The sequence below is a fragment of the Pelodiscus sinensis genome, chromosome 1 (assembly GCF_052426305.1).
Source record: "Pelodiscus sinensis isolate ZL-2025 chromosome 1, ASM5242630v1, whole genome shotgun sequence".
Lineage (NCBI taxonomy): Eukaryota > Metazoa > Chordata > Testudines > Trionychidae > Pelodiscus > Pelodiscus sinensis.
Window position 1 is genome coordinate 360,660,270 of NC_143052.1, and position 23,045 is coordinate 360,683,314.

Genomic DNA, 23,045 nt, shown 5'->3' on the forward strand with positions numbered 1-23,045 from the left:
GACCATAAACCCCCCGTACTGCCCAGCCTGACGCACAGACCATAAACCCCCCGTACTGCCCAGCCCGACGCACAGACCATAAACCGCCCGTACTGCCCGGCCCGATGCACGGACCATAAACCCCCCGTACTGCCCAGCCTGACGCACGGACCATAAACCCCCCGTACTGCCCAGCCCGACGCACAGACCATAAACCCCCCGTACTGCCCGGCCCGATGCACGGACCATAAACCCCCCGTACTGCCCAGCCTGACGCACAGACCATAAACCCCCCGTACTGCCCAGCCCGACGCACAGACCATAAACCCCCCGTACTGCCCGGCCTGACGCACAGACCATAAACCCCCCGTACTGCCCGGCCCGATGCACGGACCATAAACCCCCCGTACTGCCCAGCCTGACGCACGGACCATAAACCCCCCGTACTGCCCGGCCCGACGTACGGACCATAAACCCCCCGTACTGCCCAGCCCGACGCACGGACCATAAACCGCCCGTACTGCCCGGCCTGACGCACAGACCATAAACCCCCCGTACTGCCCGGCCTGACGCACGGTCCATAAACCCCCCGTACTGCCCGGCCTGACGCACAGACCATAAACCCCCCGTACTGCCCAGCCTGACGCACAGACCATAAACCCCCCGTACTGCCCGGCCTGACGCACGGACCATAAACCCCCCGTACTGCCCGGCCCGACGCACAGACCATAAACCCCCCGTACTGCCCAGCCTGACGCACGGACCATAAACCCCCCGTACTGCCCAGCCTGACGCACAGACCATAAACCCCCCGTACTGCCCGGCCTGACGCACAGACCATAAACCCCCCGTACTGCCCAGCCTGACGCACAGACCATAAACCGCCCGTACTGCCCGGCCCGACGCACAGACCATAAACCCCCCGTACTGCCCAGCCTGACGCACAGACCATAACCCCCCCGTACTGCCCGGCCCGACGCACGGTCCATAAACCCCCCGTACTGCCCGGCCCGACGCACGGACCATAAACCCCCCGTACTGCCCGGCCCGACGTACGGACCATAAACCCCCCGTACTGCCCGGCCTGACGCACAGACCATAAACCGCCCGTACTGCCCGGCCTGATGCACAGACCATAAACCGCCCGTACTGCCCGGCCTGACGCACGGACCATAAACCGCCCGTACTGCCCGGCCTGACGCACGGACCATAAACCGCCCGTACTGCCCGGCCTGACGCACGGTCCATAAACCCCCCGTACTGCCCGGCCCGACGCACAGACCATAAACCGCCCGTACTGCCCTGCCCGACGCACAGACCATAAACCCCCCGTACTGCCCGGCCCGACGCACGGACCATAAACCCCCCGTACTGCCCAGCCCGACGCACGGACCATAAACCCCCCGTACTGCCCGGCCTGACGCACGGACCATAAACCCCCCGTACTGCCCGGCCCGACGCACGGACCATAAACCCCCCGTACTGCCCGGCCCGACGCACGGTCCATAAACCCCCCGTACTGCCCGGCCCGATGCACGGACCATAAACCCCCCGTACTGCCCGGCCCGATGCACGGACCATAAACCCCCCGTACTGCCCGGCCCGACGCACGGACCATAAACCCCCCGTACTGCCCGGCCTGACGCACAGACCATAAACCGCCCGTACTGCCCGGCCTGACGCACGGACCATAAACCCCCCGTATTGCCCAGCCTGACGCACGGACCATAAACCCCCCGCACTGCCCGGCCCGGCGCACGGACCATAAACCCCCCGTACTGCCCAGCCTGACGCACGGACCATAAACCCCCCGTACTGCCCAGCCCGACGCACGGACCATAAACCCCCCGTACTGCCCAGTCCGACGCACGGACCATAAACCCCCCGTACTGCCCGGCCTGACACACAGACCATAACCCCCCCGTACTGCCCAGCCCGACGCACGGACCATAAACCGCCCGTACTGCCCGGCCTGACGCACAGACCATAAACCCCCCGTACTGCCCGGCCTGACGCACAGACCATAAACCCCCCGTACTGCCCGGCCTGACGCACAGACCATAAACCCCCCGTACTGCCCGGCCTGACGCACAGACCATAAACCCCCCGTACTGCCCGGCCTGACACACGGACCATAAACCGCCCGTACTGCCCGGCCCGACGCACAGACCATAAACCCCCCGTACTGCCCAGCCTGACGCACAGACCATAAACCCCCCGTACTGCCCGGCCCGACGCACAGACCATAAACCCCCCGTACTGCCCGGCCTGACGCACAGACCATAAACCCCCCGTACTGCCCGGCCCGACGCACAGACCATAAACCGCCCGTACTGCCCGGCCTGACGCACAGACCATAAACCCCCCGTACTGCCCGGCCCGACGCACAGACCATAAACCGCCCGTACTGCCCGGCCTGACGCACGGACCATAAACCCCCCGTACTGCCCGGCCTGACACACAGACCATAACCCCCCCGTACTGCCCAGCCCGATGCACGGACCATAAACCCCCCGTACTGCCCGGCCTGACACACAGACCATAACCCCCCCGTACTGCCCAGCCCGACGCACGGACCATAAACCCCCCGTACTGCCCGGCCTGACGCACGGACCATAAACCCCCCGTACTGCCCGGCCTGACACACAGACCATAACCCCCCCGTACTGCCCAGCCCGACGCACGGACCATAAACCGCCCGTACTGCCCGGCCTGACGCACAGACCATAAACCCCCCGTACTGCCCGGCCTGACGCACAGACCATAAACCCCCCGTACTGCCCGGCCTGACGCACAGACCATAAACCCCCCGTACTGCCCGGCCTGACGCACAGACCATAAACCCCCCGTACTGCCCGGCCTGACACACGGACCATAAACCGCCCGTACTGCCCGGCCCGACGCACAGACCATAAACCCCCCGTACTGCCCAGCCTGACGCACAGACCATAAACCCCCCGTACTGCCCGGCCCGACGCACAGACCATAAACCCCCCGTACTGCCCGGCCTGACGCACAGACCATAAACCCCCCGTACTGCCCGGCCCGACGCACAGACCATAAACCGCCCGTACTGCCCGGCCTGACGCACAGACCATAAACCCCCCGTACTGCCCGGCCCGACGCACAGACCATAAACCGCCCGTACTGCCCGGCCTGACGCACAGACCATAAACCCCCCGTACTGCCCGGCCCGACGTACAGACCATAAACCCCCCGTACTGCCCGGCCCGACGTACAGACCATAAACCCCCCGTACTACCCGGCCCGACGCACGGACCATAAACCCCCCGTACTGCCCGGCCTGACGCACAGACCATAAACCCCCCGTACTGCCCGGCCTGACGCACGGACCATAAACCCCCCCGTACTGCCCGGCCCGACGTACAGACCATAAACCGCCCGTACTGCCCGGCCCGACGCACAGACCATAAACCCCCCGTACTGCCCGGCCCGACGTACAGACCATAAACCCCCCGTACTGCCCAGCCCGACGCACAGACCATAAACCCCCCGTACTGCCCAGCCCGACGCATGGACCATAATCCCCCCGTACTGCCAAGCCCGACGCATGGACCATAATCCCCCCGTACTGCCAAGCCCGACGCATGGACCATAAACCCCCCGTACTGCCCAGCCCGACGCACAGACCATAAACCCCCCGTACTGCCCGGCCTGACGCACAGACCATAAACCCCCCGTACTGCCCAGCCCGACGCACAGACCATAAACCCCCCGTACTGCCCGGCCTGACGCACAGACCATAAACCCCCCGTACTGCCCAGCCCGACGCACAGACCATAAACCCCCCGTACTGCCCAGCCCGACGCACAGACCATAAACCCCCCGTACTGCCCAGCCCGACGCACAGACCATAAACCCCCCGTACTGCCCGGCCCGACGCATGGACCATAAACCCCCCGTACTGCCCAGCCCGACGCACAGACCATAAACCCCCCGTACTGCCCGGCCCGACGCATGGACCATAAACCCCCCGTACTGCCCAGCCCGACGCATGGACCATAATCCCCCCGTACTGCCCGGCCCAGCACAGGGACCAGAACCCCACTTGTGTGGTATTTGCATGTGGAGTTGTGAATATGGGCCTGAGCGGCTGGTTGTAAAGAACAACGGTCCCGTCGCTGGCCGTGCTCACTGGCAGGGCCCCAGGGCCTGGCTCTCAGGGTGCCCAGCACACACCTGAAGAGTGTCGGGGAACCTGCATGGCTGCTAACAGGGTGTGACGGCGCGTTGGGGGTTCCCCGTCTCCTGCACCCCGAAATGGCACAAACAGACTGCACCAGCCAGTGGAATTGAGGGTGGTTTAATGCTCCTCCAGCACAGCGCAGCACAGATGTAATCTGGTCACAGGAACTGGGCTAGGATGCCTCAGGCCCCCTTGAGATGGGGGAGACTGGGCCCCTAAACTCCAGCCCCTTCTCCTAGGCTCTCCTCCATGCCCTCCGACAGCCAGCAACCAACCCACTCAATTCCCTTGCAGCCCTGCCCCCGCAGTCAGGGCCGCATTCCACCTTCCTTTGTTCCTCTCCATGGGTGGTGTCTGGCCCCTGGCTCAACAAGTTTGGCCTTACCTCTGCCTAGCGAGGTTTTCCCTGCTGGGTCTTGCTCCAGACAGCAGGGGTCACCACAGCCCAGCAAGTACCCCCACTACGTCACAGTTCTCCCCCCTCCGAGAGCGAACTGAGCAGGGTCACTCCGCTCGTGACCTAGGGAAGTTCGGGTCCTCTGCGTGGGAACCCGCCCCGGGGACATGGGTGCTCCCCTTGACTCGGGCCGGCCGTGGCGAGGCCCCACATGAGCTGGCTTCCCTCTGTCCACTCGCCGCCCCGCTCCAGGGCGACTGGCACAGGCCTGTCCTCGGGGGTCACACCCACCCTTCCACTGGCCTTGATCTCTGGCCAGGGTCTCTCGGGCCGGGGCCATGAGCCCAGTGAGCCTTCTCTGGACAACCAGGGCGGCTTCCATCCCCGATGCTCCATCCAGGGGGGTCTTCCCCTCCCATAACTCTCTCAGCGAGCCCAGAGGGTCTATCTGGGGTAGAGACCCCCAAGCCGCTTTCCTACTGTCTTGGGCCTTCCCGCCCCTCTGGCAGGAGTCACAGGACCGGCAGTACCGCTGCACGGCTGTAAAGATTCCCGGCCAATAGAAGTGCTGGAGCAGCCTCAGCCGGGTGCTCCGGATCCCCCGGTGGCCCCCAACGGGGACATCGTGGGCCAAATACAGCAGCTTGAGGCGATACTTTCGAGGGACGACCAGCTGCCGCTGGACCCCCCATGCCCTCACCTTCCTGGGGGGAAGCCATTCACGGAACAGGAGCCCGCGCTCCCGCAGGAATCTCTCCTGGCCACCTCTCCCCCAGGGCTGAGCTGCATGGAGGCCAGCCTGGTCCCTCAGCCTCTGCAAGGAGGGGTCTGCCTGCACCTCAGCCTGGAATTCAGCTGCTGAGGCAGGGATCGGGACCTGTCCCCCACCTCTGCCTAGGTCCGGAGTCCCAGCCTGGCTGGACCCCGTGTCCACTGGGATGGGACCCTGAGGACGCTGCCAGGAGTCCTTCCCTGGACCCACGTTGTCAGCCCCCCGCTGGCTCTGGCTCCGGGTAGTGACTAGAGCCCGCTGGGATTCATGGGGCCACTCCTCTAGGTCATTCCCCATCAGCACCTCGGTGGGGAAGTGCGGGTGCACCCCCACTTCCTTGAGGCCCTCCTTGGCCCCCCATTTCAGATGCACCCTGGCTACAGGCACCTTAAATGGGGACCCGTCTATGCCCTTCAGGGTCAGCTGCGCGTGGGGTAGTATCCGCTCTGGGGCCACTATGTCGGATCGGGCCAGAGTCACCTCCGCCCCCGTGTCCCAGAAGCCCGTCAGCTTCCTACCATCCACCTCCAGGGGTATGAGGCACTCGCTCCGCAGGGGCCGTCCTGCCCCCACCCGGTACACAGAGAAATCCGCCTCCTGAGAATCAGACCTCCCAGGGGAGGTGCACTGAGCATCCTTCCCCTCTCTCTGAGCTGAGGTTTGCCTGCCAGCCCCTGCCTCTGGGGCAGCCTGCCCTTCCTCCCGCCCCAGCCAGTTAACCCTGGACAGTCCCCGGTCCTGGGACCTGGTGCACTGAGCCCTCTTGTGGCTTTTTTGCCCACAGCGATGGCAAGTTAGGCTTTGGGCTGTCTCTGTCCAGGGCCTGGCTGGTTCTCTGGGGCGCAGACGACCTGTTCCTTGGTCTCGCCCCGTAGTTGACTCCCTCCGTCGCTCAGCCGAGATCCGGTCTCTGCGCGGTTCCCTTTCTCTCCGGGACTCCCGTTCACACCCGGACCGGCTCTCCGTGAACTCGTCCGCCAGTCTCCCGGCCTCCTGGGGGTTCTCTGGTCTCCGGTCCTTGAGCCACAGCCTCAGTTTGGGTGGGCACGCTTCATAGAACTGCTCCATCATGACCAGCTTGAGCAGCTCCTCTGCGGTCTGGGCTCCGACTCCAGACACCCACTTGCGGCAGTATTGCGCCAGGCAGGAGGCCAGATCCACATAGGTCTCCCGTGGCCCTTTCTGTACCCCCCGGAACTTCTTCCTGTACATCTCGGGGGTCAGCCCGAACTTGTGCAGCAGGGCCTCCTTGACTCGGTTGTAATCCCCTGGCTGTAGGTCCTCCAGCTGACTGAGCACTCCGGCCGCCTCCTGGTTCAGTGCGGGGATGAGCTCCTGCAGCCAGTCAGCCGGGGGGACCCGTTGCAGTCCACAGGCCCTCTCAAAGGAGCTGAGGAACCCGTCTATGTCACCCATGTCCTTCAATTGGGCCACCACGGGCCTCTCCAAGCATCTGGCAGTCCTGGGACCCTGGGGCCCATCCACTCTTGGCGCAGCCGGTGCCCCGCCGGTTCTCCGCTCTGCCATGGCCAGCTCATGCTGCCGCTGCCTCTCTCGATCTTGGCGCTCCTTCTCTCGATCTTGGCGCTCTCTCTCTCGGTCCTCTACTTCCAATTCCTTCATCCGCAGCTGGATCTCCAGCCGCCGCAGCTCCGCTGGGCTGGCCCCTGCCCTAGATGGGCTATGACTTGCAGGCCTCCCGGGAGACGCTGTCTCATCTCTCCGTTGGGTTCCAGCGCTCCTCCCCCTCTCTGAGCCTGACACACTCTCAGGGGGGGTCTGGCTGCTTCCCCTGGGGACAAGATCCTGGCCCGGTGGCTGGTCATTCTCTTCCAGCTGGGCAATCAGCTGGGCCTTGGTTGCTTTCTGCACAGGCAAGCCCCTCTCTCTGCACAGCCCCACCAGCTCTGCCTTCAAGAGTCGGGCGTAGGCCATCTGCCCGCTGGGCCCCTCGGTGCAGACTCACCAGTCTAGTGCTGCAGCGCCCCACGATTCCCAGGAACCGCTTCGCTCTGTCTCCAGCACGCCTGGCTCCAGGGCTCTTGCTTCTACTGCGCCTTGTCGCTCGCCGCTGGGAGCTTCATCCACGGGGTGCAGTGCATCCCACTTCTGACACCAGTGTGACGGCGCGTTGGGGATTCCCCGTCTCCTGCACCCCGAAATGGCACAAACAGACTGCACCAGCCAGTGGAATTGAGGGTGGTTTATTGCTCCTCCAGCACAGCGCAGCACAGATGTAATCTGGTTACAGGAACTGGGCTAGGATGCCTCAGGCCCCCTTGAGATGGGGGAGACTGGGCCCCTAAACTCCAGCTCCTCTCCCTAGGCTGTCTCATCCATCCTCACAGACAGCCTCCAACCAACTCACTAACTTCCAGCCCTGCCCCCCAGCCAAGGCAGCATCCACCTTCCTTTGTTCCTCTCCATGGGGGGTGTCTGGCCACTGGTTTGCATAGTGACTCATCCTGTTTTGCTGGGTCGTGGTACCCACAGCAGCCAGTGGGGGGTTCCCCCAGAGCCAGCAGCATAGAAACCAGCCAGGTACCCCCACTACGTCACACCAGGACAGGTCCCAGACCTGGGACTTTCTAGGATTAGCTGGCTGGAGCAGGGGCCGGCAGGCAAACCTCAGCTCGCAGCGGGGTACGGCGGCCCAGGCCAAGCCCCCAGACTCCTGATGGCCCAGGGGAGGTCTCTCCGTGTACTGGGTGGGGGCGGGGCGGCCCCTGCAGGGTGAGAGCCTCGTGCGCCTGCAGGTGGGTGGCAGGGAGGTGACGGGCTACTGGGCCCCGGGGGCGGAGGTGACGCTGGCCCGGCCCGAGGTCGTAGCCCCAGACCACATGGTGCCCAACACTCCGCTGACCCTGAGGGGCATAGACGGGACCCGTTTAAGGTGCCCGTAGCCCGGGTGCATCTGAAATGGGGGGCTAAGGGGGGCCCCAGGGAAGTGGGGGTCACCAGCACGTGCCCATGGAGGTGCTGATGGGGGGGACCTAGAGGAGTGGCCAGACGGACCCCACAGGACCCTGGTCGCCACTTGTGGCCAGAGCCAGCGAGGGGCTGGTGACCCTGACCCCGAGGTCTCCCCACAGGGCGCGCAGGGCCCCGTCCCAGCAGACACGGAGTCGGAGCAGGCTGGGACTCCGGAGCCAGGCAGTGCAGGGGATCAGGCCCCCGTCCCAGCCCCAGCTGTGGAATTCCAGGCTGAGGTGCGGGTGGATCCCTCCTGAGGGACCAGGACAACCTGGGCCCAGCTCAGCCCCTGGGGGAGGCGGCAGGAGAGGTTCCTGTGGGACAGGGGATTCCTGTACCGGGAACGGCTCCCCCCGGGAAGGTGCGGTCGTGGGGGGCCCAGCGGCAGCTGGTGGTTCCCCAAAGGTATCGCCACAGGCTGCTGACCTGGCCCACGACGTCCCGTTCTCAGGACACCAGGGGATCCGGCGCACGCGGCTGAGGCTGCTCCAAAACTTCTATTGGCCGGGGATGTTTGCAGCTGTCCAGCGGTACTGCCGGTCCTGCGACTCCTGCCAGCGAGTGGGGAAGGCCCAAGACAGGAAGAAAGCTGCATTGAGACCCCTGCCCATCATAGAGGAGCCTTTCCAGAAGGTGGCGATGGATATTGTGGGGCCCTTCAACAGAGCGACCCGGACAGGGAAGAAATACATCCTGGTGGTGGTGGACTTTGCCACCCGCTACCCCGAGGCCGTGGCCCTGCCCTCCATCGAGGCAGACACGGTGGCAGATGCCCTGCTGACCATTTTCAGCAGGGTGGGGTTCCCCCAGGAGGTTCTCACGGACCAGGGATCCAACTTCATGTCGGCCCTGCTCCGGTGCTTGTGGGAGAAGAGTGGGGTGCAGCACACCTGGGCCTCGGCGTATCACCCCCAGACCAACGGGTTGGCGGAGAGGTTCAATGGGACACTGAAGCAGATGCTACGGACCTTTATGCACAAACACCCGCAGGACTGGGACAAGTACCTACCCCACCTGCTGTTTGCGTACAGGGAAGTGCCCCAGGAGTCCACAGGGTTCTCGCCGTTCGAGCTGTTATATGGGAGGCGAGTGAGGGGCCCCCTGGACTTATTGAAAGACGAGTGGGAGGGGAAGGTCTCCCCGGAGGGTGAGCCGGTGGTGGAATACGTCCTGACATTCCGGGAAAGACTTGCCGAGCTCATGGGCCTGGCCAGAGAGAACCTGAGCAGGGCCCAGAGGAAGCAGAAGGTCTGGTACGACCGCAATGCACGGGCCCGCGCCTACGCTACCGGGGACCAGGTGATGGTCCTGATCCCCGTGCGGAAGAACAAGCTGCAAGCCGCCTGGGACGGCCCCTTCAAGGTGGTTAAGCAGCTGAACAAGGTGAACTACGTGGTGGAGCTGACGGGCCGGACGCGCGGCCAGCGGGTGTATCATGTTAACATGATGAAGCCGTACTGGGGCAGGGAGAACTTGGTGCTGGCCGTGTGTAAGCCCTGGGAGGAGCAGGGGGAGGATCCCCTGGAGGGCCTGTTCCCTGGGACCGGAGAGGACTCTTCGCTGGAGTCAATTTCCCTCTCGGACCAGCTCACCCCGGCCCAGCAGGCCGAGATCCGGGAGGTGCTGCGCTCCCACCAGCAGCTGTTCTCCAACAAGCTGGGTCTCACCAACCTGGCTGTCCACCGGGTGCAGACGGGCACTCACCCCCCGGTGCGCTGCGCCCCATTCAGGGTCACAGGGAAAACAGCCCAGGACCTGGAGAGAGAGGTCCAGGACATGTTGGCCCTGGGGGTGATCCAGCCATCCTCCAGCCCCTGGGCCTCTCCCGTGGTGCTGCAGAATTGCAAAAGGGGGAAGGTACCATGAGCATTTATTGAGTAATGGAAAGGTGTTGAGAAGTATGGAAAAGTGATCATAAACCTTGAAAAGTATTAAAAAGTGATCGATCAGTAAGGTGTGCACACCCGCGGTGGTAGAAGGCCGGGTAAAGAGAGGAGGAGAAGTAGCTTTCTCGCTCCTCCCCGGTCGTAGAGTGCCGGCATTAGAAAGAAGAGAGGAGAATTAAATTTCTCACTCCAGGAAAAAGAGGTACAGGCAGTCCCCGACTTATGTCAGATCCGCACTTACAAACGGGGCTTTTCTCGCCCCGGAGCTCACGGGCGGTGGGTCGCTGCCCGTGTCCTCCGGGGTGAGAAAACCTTCTCCCGGTCTCCCTGGTCTGCTGGGGGGGTCCAGCAAAGCCACTGGACCCCCCCAGCAGACCAGGGGGACAGAAGCAAAGCCGCCCAGGTGGCGGGGATCCCGCTGCCTGGGCGGCTTTCCTCCCGGGCAAATGAGCAAAGCCACCCAGGCGGCGGCTTTGCTCGGGTGTCCCTGGTCTGCTGGGGGGGTCCAGCGGCTTTGCTGGACCCCCCCAGCAGACCAGGGAGACAGGAGCAAAGCCGCACAGGTGGCATCCCACCGCCTGTGCGGCTTTGCTCGGGGGCAAAGGAGCAAAGCCACAAGGGCGGCGGGGTCCCTCCGCATGTGCGGCTTTGCTTGGGTCTCCCTGGTGTGCTGGGGGGGGAGGGGGCGCAGCTAGTGCGCCCCCCCCCCCCCCAGCAGACCAGGCTTTTGTTGCGGGATGCCTCGGGTAGAGCAGCTGGGGTGCTGCCGGGTTGGTCCTGTGGGAACCTACCAGGCAGCGCCCCAGCTGTTCTGCCCCAGGCTCCAGATTCAGCAGCTGTTGAAACTGATCAGGCTGATTCCAGGAAGCTGGGGGCAGAGCAACTTTGCCTCCGGCTTCCTGTAGTCAGCCCCTGGTCAGTTTCAGTGGCAGCAGCTGAATCTGGAGCCAGTTCCGACTTACATACAAATTCCACTTAAGAACAAACCTACAGTCCCCATCTTGTACGTAACCCGGGGACTGCCTGTATTGGTGTTGCTATTCTAGTCCCAATAGGAGGGTGGGTATACTAGAAAATGTTTAAACGTAAGCAGTCTTTTAAGAAGGCTCCCAGGATATGTCTACACTAGCCCCCTAGTTCGAACTAGGGTGGCTAATGTAGGCATTCAAAGTTGCAAAGGAAGCCCGGGATTTAAATATCCCAGGCTTCATTTGCATCTTGCCGGGTGCCGCCATTTTTAAATCCCCGTTAGTGCGGACTCCGTGCCCACGGCTACACGCGGCACGGAGTAGGTAGTTCGGATTAGGCCTGTAGCGGGCACAGAGTCCGCACTAACGGGGATTTAAAAATGGCGGAGCCCGGCAAGATGCAAATGAAGCCCGGGATATTTAAATCCCAGAGAGGAGACTGAGAAATTGGCATTTGTAAAAGATGAACAAATCTTTTGAACCTTTTGAACAAATCTTGCAAAAATTCGGACATAGCCCTTGTTCCGATCAAGTGTTAGCTGATGGCCAGACAATTTCAGACCTAGAAGACAAATTGGCTAACTACTTATGAATATATAAACCCTCGGCTCCAATGAAAAAGGAAGCAGCTGCAGTCTGGCTTCTCTGGGAAACCTGTAAGGAGGTGTTCCTCAGACTGACTGAATATAAGAATGCAAATATGAAACTGCAAAATGTAAAAGCCTCCGCTGCAGAGTGGAGAGGTAGAAATGCACGTCCCTCAGTGCCCAGACACAGCTAGAGTCCCTTAAGGAAGGGTATTGAGAGTTAAAGCAACTCGCAGATTTTTCAGGAATATGCTTAAGAAAAGGACCAGGAGGTGTGGGGCTTAGTGAACAAGGCCACCCTCCTTGCTAAACTGGTAATAGGACAAAGCCTGAATCACTTTCCATTTAGCAAGAAAAACAGGATCAGGCCCAGCCAAGCAGGCAGGTAAAAGATAGATTGAAGGCCTTGTGGTAGAACTGAGAAAAAGCAGTAAGTACAAGTACTGGAAATCTAAACCCTTAAAACAATACTTACAAGAGTAATATCTGAAAAGGCCAGTTTTCATTTTAAGAGATAAAGTGTTTTAAGAAAAAGAAAACGACAGAGAAGTTAACTCTACAGAGAATGGAAGGAATTGAGCAGTTGTGAAAATGCTAAAATGGTACAGGAAAAAAAAGTGGTTTCTTTGCAGCCATTCTGAAGGAAAAATGGGCCCTTTTCCAAAAGAATGTCTGTAAATAATCCAGGCAAATTTGACTCAAATCCATACATTTGATTATAGATACTGCTAAAAGAACTTTAAGAGGGTTTCTATTGAAACTTAACTACCCCAATGAATAAAAGGGAATGTAATCGTTGTACAGCTATGTAGAAATAGTGTAAAAAAGGTTCAGAGAGAAAGTATGTGTATCTGTGTGTAAATAGATATATTGTGTAAATAAGTGAGGTTTTCAAGGTCCAGTAATCTTGTTTTGTAGGTTAGTGAACTGTTTTGTAGGCTTAAAACAAATTGGTTTGGTTTATTTTCAGTAAGACCATTTCAGTCCAAGTTGTTCAATGAAAGTACAGGAAAACTCTGTGAGCATAAAAGAAAGATACACCCTATGCAAAGTGCAATATGGCTAAGTAATGTTATAAACAAAGATTGCACATTTTCCTGTGACATGCCATGTATATTGTAGAAGGGGTAAAAACTGCAAAATCCTGTGAAGGCTCCAGGAGCCACAACAGGTTGTACTTTCCTTTTCAGGTTGCTGTGTGAGAGAGCAGGACTTAAAAGTAAAAACTCAAAACTGTAAATCTCTGGCAAAAGTGAGTGTGTCCCTTTTTAAGACAAAGCTACAGACAGCTTTGAATCTAAAAGCAAGCCAGAAAGTGTCTGTGGTGCAAATGCCCTAGCTGGCAGCACAAAGAAGCTTTGCAGGTAATAGCTAAGTTTGATCAGCAAACTACCTGAGATCAGAACGTTCAAATTGAAGCCCTCCAGAAAGAAAGGTGGGAAAAGGGAGTCAAACCTAAAACTGAGAATCTAAAAATCTCAAGATCTAAAAACAAGCAAGAAAAAGGATTTATGTTTGCACAATGCTAAACATGGAAACAGATACAAAAGGGGGTCTGTATAGGCAAAGATTTAAAGATGCTAACAACAAACTGGTCTCAAAGATAAGTAGTCTAAAGGAATGCTTTTAGAAAAATGGTCATTGGAAACACAACTCACCCTGAAAATTCTCCAGAATTACAGTACTAATGCTTCTTGGCTATTCTCTATGCATAAACTTACCACAGCAGAAACTTGCTAAGCTAGTCCGCTGTACAAGAAGAAAACTGAAGTACACCTCCTGAATGTGATGATTACACAGTGGGGTAATTCACCCAAAAGAAGGGGTAGAAACCATTGAAACCTGTTTTGCCTACAAAACAAAAATAATTAACTATAGGAGTAACTGTAAGCAAAGAGGAGTGAAAGCATATCTGTAAAAGAGAAAGTATGTAAATAATAATGTGTCACCCCCAAAGGGGTAGAAGTATGTTCTCTTTTTTGTCTTTCAGAAAATCAGGACAAGCTGGTACCAGCTGAACGCCCTCCAACACCATGGATGTATTGTTGCAACAAAGATTGTGTCATGTTTTGTGTTTGTCTAATGCCTGTCTGTCTTACTAGCTAGTACACTGTGTTAAAATGATACTGCATTGGGCAGGAAGGTTTAATAAGCATTATGCATTTTGAGTGTATTTACAGACACCACTATCTCAACAGAGTACAGGCCAAGGAATTTGAATCTTGCTAATTGGAGAAAGTGCTAAAGGTTCACTTCAAAGAAAAACTATGCCTGGAGCACAAGGTTTATCTATTGATAAAGAAACTTGAAGGAATAAACATAAAGCACAAGGTTAAATGATAGATTTGTGAAAACATTGGGTAAAAAACAATCAGTGTTCATTGGAATGTCTAAATCGACTTTCAGCCTGTAAGGCCAGCTGAATGCACCTGGGTGTTGCAGGCAATTGGAAGTTGAAGGTCATTGTAACCCCAGCCCTGACTGTGAGGGGCAGTGCTCGGCCAGTATTCCCCCTCTGTTAGCAGGGACTTTCTGGGATCGATCCTGGAGGCTTTTCTTTCAACTCCCTGTGCACCAATGGAGCTGATGTAACCACATTTTACACATAAGGGCTGGTCACTCACTCGGGCTTCCATCTTGTTGCACAATATTGTTTATTAAAAGTGGTGTTGGATAAAGAGAATCTTTGTTGAATTAGCTCAAATTGCTTCTCAGAGTATTGCCAGGGATTAGTTCTATAAAGTGTGGCCCACTCAAGAATTGTTCTTGAGGGGTCCCAAGGGGGACGATGTGGAGAAATCCCTGGGCTGTTCCCTTTGTATTAAGATCTAGAGATCTGGTCAGAGAAACTGTCTTTTGTTCTCTCCCCTTCCCTCGATTGCCCTGCTGAAATGGGTGAGGTGTGACTGGGGAATGGAAGGGGAGCCCCTCCGGCAGCAGGTGCCAGCGTGGAGAAGGGCTGGGAGCCAGATCCAAGCCAATCCCTGTGCAGTGAGCTCGTTAAGGAGACTGGACAGACAGACGCCTTGGGAGTCCTGTGGCAAGTGCTGCCCTTGGAAGGACTCTCTCTGGAGCAGCGTGAGGAAAGGCCAGGTGCTGACGAACTGGCTGCATGAGAGGGAGAAATAGGAGGCGTCTTGCAGAGGGACCCCGGGTTTTCCTCTTGTCAACATGGGAGCATGGATCCGGATCGGCAGAAGCCCGGCTCCACCCCTCCCCTCCCCCATCTAACTCACCTGGCCAGAGCAGTTAAGGGGAGCAACTTTCGGTAACAACAAGACGGAGTGTGTGTGTGTGTGTGTGTGTGTGTGTGTGTGTGTGAGTGTGAGAGAGAGAGAGAGAGAGAGAGTGTGTGTGACTGTGTGTGTGTGTGTGTGTGAGAGAGAGAGAGAGAGAGAGTGTGTGTGTGTGTGTGTGTGTGTGTGTGTGTGTGTGTACGTGTGAGAGAGAGAGAGAGAGAGAGAGAGAGGGTGTGTCTAGACTACATGCCTCCGTCGATGGAGGCATGTAGATTAGCCAGATCGGCAGAGGGAAATGAAGCTGCGATTAAAATAATCGCGGCTTCATTTAAATTTAAATGGCTGCCCCGCTCTGCCGATCAGCTGTTTGTCGGCAGATCGGGGCAGTCTGGACACGACGCGCCGACAAAGAAGCCTTTCTTGATCGGCACAGGTATGCCTCGTGAAACCAGGTTTACCTGTGCCGATCAAGAAAGGCTTCTTTGTCGGCGCGTCGTGTCCAGACTGCCCCGATCTGCCAACAAACAGCTGATCGGCAGAGCGGGGCAGCCATTTAAATGTAAATGAAGCCGCGATTATTTTAATCGCAGCTTCATTTCCCTCTGCCAATCTGGCTAATCTACATGCCTCCGTCGACAGAGGCATGTAGTTTAGACGTACCCAGAGAGAGAGAGAGAGAAAGAGAGGGTATGTCTACACTACCCAGCTAGTTCGAACTAGGTGGAACGAGGTGTACCGGTAGTTCGGAATAGGAAGCCTAGTCCGAACTACCTAGTTCGAGCCCCGTGTAGCCGCGCTGCACGGGGTTCGAACCAGCGGGGATTTAAAAATGGCGGCTCTCGGCTTATGCAAATGAAGCCCGGAAAATTCAAATCCCGGGCTTCATTTGCAAGTGCGGTATGCCTACATTACCCTGCTAGTTGGAACTAGCGGGGTAGGGTATACATACCCAGAGAGAGTGCATGAGTGTGATGTGTCATATAGAATCATAGGACTGGAAGGGACCTCGAGAGGTCATCGAGTCCAGCCCCCCGCCCTCAAGGCAGGACCAAGCTCCGTCTACACCATCCCTGACAGATGTCTATCTAACCTGTTCTTAAATATCTCCAGAGAGGGAGATTCCACCACCTCCCTTGGCAATTTATTCCAATATTTGACCACCCTGACAGTTAGGAATTTTTTCCTAATGTCCAATCTAAACCTCCCCTGCTGCACTTTAAGCCCATTACTCCTTGTCCTGTCCTCAGAAACCAAGAGGAACAAATTTTCTCCTTCCTCCTTGTGACACCCTTTTAGATATTTGAAAACCGCTATCATGTCCCCCCTTAATCTTCTTTTTTCCAAACTAAACAAGCCCAGTTCATGAAGCCTGGCTTCATAGGTCATGTTCTCTAGACCTTTAATCATTCTTGTCGCTCTTCTCTGTACCCTTTCCAATTTCTCCACATCTTTCTTGAAATGTGGCGCCCAGAACTGGACACAGTACTCCAGCTGAGGCCTAACTAGTGCAGAGTAGAGCGGCAGAATGACTTCACGAGTTTTGCTTACAACACACCTGTTGATACAACCTAGAATCATATTTGCTTTTTTTGCAACAGCATCACACTGCTGACTCATATTCAACTTGTGGTCCACTATGACCCCTAGATCCCTTTCCGCCATGCTCCTTCCTAGACAGTCGCCTCCCATCTTGTATGTATGGAACTGATTGTTCCTTCCTAAGTGGAGCACTTTGCATTTCTCCTTATTAAACCTCATCCTGTTTACCTCTGACCATTTCTCTAACTTGCTACAGTCATTTTGAATTATGTCCCTATCCTCCAAAGAAGTTGCAACCCCACCCAGTTTGGTATCATCTGCAAACTTAATAAGCGTACTCTCTATCCCAATATCTACATCATTGAGGAAGATATTGAACAGTACGGGTCCCAAAACAGACCCTTGCGGAACTCCACTTGTTATCCCTTTCCAGCAGGATTTAGCACCGTTAACAACGACTCTCTGACTACGGTTATCCAGCCAATTATGCACCCACCTTATCGTGGCCCTATCTAAGTTATATTTGCCTAGTTTATCAATAAGAATATCATGCGAGACCGTATCAAATGCCTTACTAAAGTCTAGGTATATGACATCCACCGCTTCTCCCTTATCCACAAGGCTCGTTATCCTATCAAAGAAAGCTATCAGATTAGTTTGGCATGACTTGTTCTTCACAAACCCATGCTGGCTATTCCCTATCACTTTATTACCTTCCAAGTGTTTGCATACGATTTCCTTAATTACCTGCTCCATTATCTTCCTTGGGACAGACGAAGTATTGATTATTCTATGAGTTCAATAAATGTGGCATGTTGCCTTATCCCCCTGAAAAAGATCCCGAGTACTTCTTTAAGTACAACACTGTCCCTAGAGCCCCCAGCGAGTGTCACCTACAGACGTAACCAGCCTGCTTCATCCCTACAGCCCCCAATGAGTGTCACCTACAGACCTGACCGGCCTGCTCCGTCCGTACAGCCGCCAGCGGGTGTCACCTACAGACCTGACCGGCCTGCTCCGTCCGTACAGCCGCCAGCGAGTGTCACCTACAGACCTGACCGGCCTGCTCCGTCCCTACAGCCGCCAGCGAGTGTCACCTACAGACCTGACCGGCCTGCTCCGTCCCTACAGCCGCCAGCGAGTGTCACCTACAGACCTGACCGGCCTGCTCCGTCCCTACAGCCGCCAGCGAGTGTCACCTACAGACCTGACCAGCCTGCTCCGTCCCTACAGCCGCCAGCGAGTGTCACCTACAGACCTGACCGGCCTGCTCCGTCCCTACAGCCGCCAGCGAGTGTCACCTACAGACCTGACCGGCCTGCTCCGTCCCTATAGCCGCCAGCGAGTGTCACCTACAGACCTGACCGGCCTGCTCCGTCCCTACAGCCGCCAGCGAGTGTCACCTACAGACCTGACCGGCCTGCTCCGTCCCTACAGCCGCCAGCGAGTGTCACCTACAGACCTGACCGGCCTGCTCCATCCGTACAGCCGCCAGCGAGTGTCACCTACAGACCTGACCGGCCTGCTCCGTCCCTACAGCCGCCAGCGAGTGTCACCTACAGACCTGACCGGCCTGCTCCATCCGTACAGCCGCCAGCGAGTGTCACCTACAGACCTGACCGGCCTGCTCCGTCCCTACAGCCGCCAGCGAGTGTCACCTACAGACCTGACCGGCCTGCTCCGTCCCTACAGCCGCCAGCAAGTGTCACCTACAGACCTGACCGGCCTGCTCCGTCCCTACAGCCGCCAGCGAGTGTCACCTACAGACCTGACCGGCCTGCTCCGTCCCTACAGCCGCCAGCGAGTGTCACCTACAGACCTGACCGGCCTGCTCCGCCCCTACAGCCGCCAGCGAGTGTCACCTACAGACCTGACCGGCCTGCTCCGTCCCTACAGCCGCCAGCGAGTGTCACCTACAGACCTGACCGGCCAGCTCCATCCGTACAGCCGCCAGCGAGTGTCACCTACAGACCTGACCGGCCTGCTCCGTCCCTACAGCCGCCAGCGAGTGTCACCTACAGACCTGACCGGCCAGCTCCGCCCCCAGGCAGGTCCGCGTGGGGCAACGGGCGAGTCTGTGTCTGCAGAGCAGCCGGGGTGCTGCGGCCCTTTGCAGACCCACATTTCCTAGGGCATCCGCTGTCCTGGTAAAAGCCCCGCCTTCCCGCCCAGTGGGCTCCGCCCAAGCGCAGGTCCCCAGGGCTCCTGGCCTTTCATTCTGAGCCCAGCCCCGCCCACTGTCCCCCCCAAGCACCGTGGCTCCGCCCCCCGGCCAGGCTGGCTGTCCCTTACCCAGTGGCTGGAGGCCAAGGCAGAGCCCAGGATCCCCCGCAGACTTGGTCATCTGTGGCCAGAGGGACGCTGCTGGGGACCTGGGGAGAGAGGAATGGGGGGGTGACTGGCGGCGTCGGGGCCCCACCCTGCCCCCTGCGCAGCCAGACGGACCCGCCGGGCGGGGGGGGGTCACTGCTGCTCCGAGACACGGCCCGGGGGGCACCCAGGCCCCGAGCCCCCAGCACCCCACTTAGTCCCGGCCCTTCGGGTTTGCCCAGCCCAGACGGGCCCGTCACCAAACCCCAGAACACGGCTCCCCCGGGCGGCCCCCCCCTCGGCCCCTGGCCCCTCCCCCCCGGGCGGCCCCCTCTTCGGCCCCCGGCCCCTCCTCCCCCAGGCGGCCCCCCCTCGGCCCCCGGCCCCCCCTCCCCCGGGTGGCCCCCCCCTCGGCCCCCCGGCCCCCCCTCCCCCGGGTGGCCCCCCCCTCGGCCCCCGGCCCCTCCTCCCCCGGGCGGCCCCCCCCTCGGCCCCCGGCCCCTCCTCCCCCGGGTGGCCCCCCCCTCGGCCCCCGGCCCCCTCCCCCCCGGGCAGCCCCCCCCTCGGCCCCCCGGCCCCTCCCCCCCGGGCGGCCCCCCCCTCGGCCCCCGGCCACCCCTCCCCCGGGCGGCCCCCCCCTTTGTTCACACCCTTTCCCTGGCCAGCTGGAAAGCTGCTAGTCATGGTCCATGTGCCCTGCCCCCAGGATCCGCCCCCCAGACTCCGGCCAGTAGGGGTCACCCACAGCACCCAGTGACTGCCAACCAGTGAACCCAGGGCCACAAGAGTGAACAGCCCCCCCACGTCGTGGAGACGTACAAAGGGCCCCCCCACATGGCAAACAGCCCCCATATCGCAGAGACGTACAGACGGCCCCCCACATGGCAGAGACAGGCCCCCCACGTCACAGACAGCCCCCCATATCGCAGAGACATACAGACAGCCCCCCACATGGCAGAGACAGCCCCCCCAGTCACAGACAGCCCCCCATATCGCAGAGACGTACAGACGGCCCCCCACATGGCAGAGACAGCCCCCCCACGTCACAGACAGCCCCCCATATCGCAGAGACGTACAGACGGCCCCCCCCCACATGGCAGAGACAGCCCCCCCACGTCACAGACAGCCCCCCATATCGCAGAGACATACAGACAGCCCCCCACATGGCAGAGACAGCCCCCCCACGTCACAGACATCCCCCCCCCCCATGTCACAGACAGCCCCCCATATCGCAGAGACATACAGACAGCCCCCCCACGTCACAGACAGCCCCCCCACGTCACAGACAGCCCCCCATATCGCAGAGACGTACAGACAGCCCCCCACGTCGCAGAGGGGTTACTGGGAGGTCCTGACTTCCTACCCCCAAATAGAGCAAAGCCCTGGCAAACCTCCCAGCAGGACTTAAAGCCACTCAGGGGATAGTGACCTGAATACCCTACCCCCGCCCCAGAGCCAGTCGCATCTCAGCACCAGGAACAATCCCCCATAACCAGCCCCCCCGCCCCAGAGCCAGTCGCATCTCAGCACCAGGAACAATCCCCCATAACCAGCCCCCCCCCCCCCCCCAGAGCCAGTCGCATCTCAGCACCAGGAACAATCCCCCATAACCAGCCCCCCCCCCCCCAGAGCCAGTCGCATCTCAGCACCAGGAACAATCCCCCATAACCAGCCCCCCCCCCCCCACAGCCAGTCGCATCTCAGCACCAGGAACAATCCCCCATAACCAGCCCCCGCCCCACTCCAGAGCCAGTCGCATCTCAGCACCATTAACAATCCCCCATAACCAGCCCCTACCCCCAGAGCCAGTCGCATCTCAGCACCAGGAACAATCCCCCATAACCAGCCTCCCCCCCCCCGAACCAGTCGCATCTCAGCACCAGGAACAATCCCCCATAACCAGCCCCTGCCCCACCCCAGAGCCAGTCGCATCTCAGCACCAGGAACAATCCCCCATAACCAGCCCCTGCCCCACCCCAGAGCCAGTCGCATCTCAGCACCAGGAACAATCCCCCATAACCAGCCCCTACCCCCGCCCCACAGCCAGTCGCATCTCAGCACCAGGAACAATCCCCCATAACCAGCCCCCCCCCCCGAGCCAGTCACATCTCAGCACCAGGAACAATCCCCCATAACCAGCCCCTACCCCCGCCCCAGAGCCAGTCGCATCTCAGCACCAGGAACAATCCTCCATAACCAGCGCCCCCCCCCCCCCAGAGCCAGTCGCATCTCAGCGCCAGGAACAATCCCCCATAACCAGCCCCTGCCCCACCCCAGAGCCAGTCGCATCTCAGCACCAGGAACAATCCCCCATAACCAGCCCCCCCCCCCCCCAGAGCCAGTCACATCTCAGCACCAGGAACAATCCCCCATAACCAGCCCCTGCCCCCCTCCCCCCCCAGAGCCAGTCGCATCTCAGCACCAGGAACAATCCCCCATAACCAGCCCCCGCCCCACCCCAGAGCCAGTCGCATCTCAGCACCAGGAACAATCCCCCATAACCAGCCCCTGCCCCACCCCAGAGCCAGTCGCATCTCAGCACCAGGAACAATCCCCCATAACCAGCCCCCGCCCCAGAGCCAGTCGCATCTCAGCACCAGGAACAATCCCCCATAACCAGCCCCTGCCCCACCCCAGAGCCAGTCGCATCTCAGCGCCAGGAACAATCCCCCATAACCAGCCCCTGCCCCACCCCAGATCCAGTCGCATCTCAGCACCAGTAACAATCCCCCATAACCAGCCCCTGCCCCACCCCAGAGCCAGTCGCATCTCAGCACCAGGAACAATCCCCCATAACCAGCCTCCCCCCCCGCCAGAGCCAGTGGCATCTCAGCACCAGGAACAATCCCCCATAACCAGCTCCCCTCCCCCGAGCCAGTCGCATCTCAGCACCAGGAACAATCCCCCATAACCAGCCCCCCCCCCCCCCGAGCCAGTCGCATCTCAGCACCAGGAACAATCCCCCATAACCAGCCCCCCCCCACCAGAGCCAGTCGCATCTCAGCACCAGGAACAATCCCCCATAACCAGCCCCCGCCCCACTCCAGAGCCAGTCGCATCTCAGCACCAGGAACAATCCCCCATAACCAGCCCCCCCCCCCAGAGCCAGTCACATCTCAGCACCAGGAACAATCCCCCATAACCAGCCCCCCCCCCCCCAGAGCCAGTCGCATCTCAGCACCAGGAACAATCCCCCATAACCAGCCCCTACCCCACCACAGAGCCAGACGCATCTCAGCACCAGGAACAATCCCCCATAACCAGCCCCTGCCCCACCCCAGAGCCAGTCGCATCTCAGCACCAGGAACAATCCCCCATAACCAGCCCCCCCCCCCCAGAGCCAGTCGCATCTCAGCACCAGGAACAATCCCCCATAACCAGCTCCCCTCCCCCGAGCCAGTCGCATCTCAGCACCAGGAACAATCCCCCATAACCAGCCCCCTACCCCACCCCAGAGCCAGTCGCATCTCAGCACCAGGAACAATCCCCCATAACCAGCCCCCCCCCCAGACCCAGTCACATCTCAGCACCAGGAACAATCCCCCATAACCAGCCCCCCCCCCCGAGCCAGTCGCATCTCAGCACCAGGAACAATCCCCCATAACCAGCCCCCCCCCCCCAGAGCCAGTCGCATCTCAGCACCAGGAACAATCCCCCATAACCAGCCCCCGCCCCACTCCAGAGCCAGTCGCATCTCAGCACCAGGAACAATCCCCCATAACCAGCCCCCCCCCCAGAGCCAGTCACATCTCAGCACCAGGAACAATCCCCCATAACCAGCCCCCCCCCCCCCCAAGCCAGTCGCATCTCAGCACCAGGAACAATCCCCCATAACCAGCCCCTACCCCACCACAGAGCCAGTCGCATCTCAGCACCAGGAACAATCCCCCATAACCAGCTCCCGCCCCACCCCAGAGCCAGTCGCATCTCAGCACCAGGAACAATCCCCCATAACCAGCCCCCCCCCCAGAGCCAGTCGCATCTCAACACCAGGAACAATCCCCCATAACCAGCCCCCGCCCCACTCCAGAGCCAGTCGCATCTCAGCACCAGGAACAATCCCCCATAACCAGCCACCCCCCCCCCCGAGCCAGTCACATCTCAGCACCAGGAACAATCCCCCATAACCAGCCCCCACCCCACCCCAGAGCCAGTCGCATCTCAGCACCAGGAACAATCCCCCATAAC

General features: G+C 59.4%; 1 protein-coding gene across 1 annotated transcript in view; it reads right to left on the reverse strand.

The window, feature by feature from the left end:
* APBB1 (amyloid beta precursor protein binding family B member 1) overlaps positions 1 to 23,045 on the reverse strand; it is a 100,762-nt gene that overhangs the window by 62,176 nt on the left and 15,541 nt on the right. Inside the window, 1 exon segment of the mRNA XM_089775846.1 lies at positions 18,840 to 18,919. The gene's annotated coding sequence lies outside the window, so the exon portion shown is untranslated.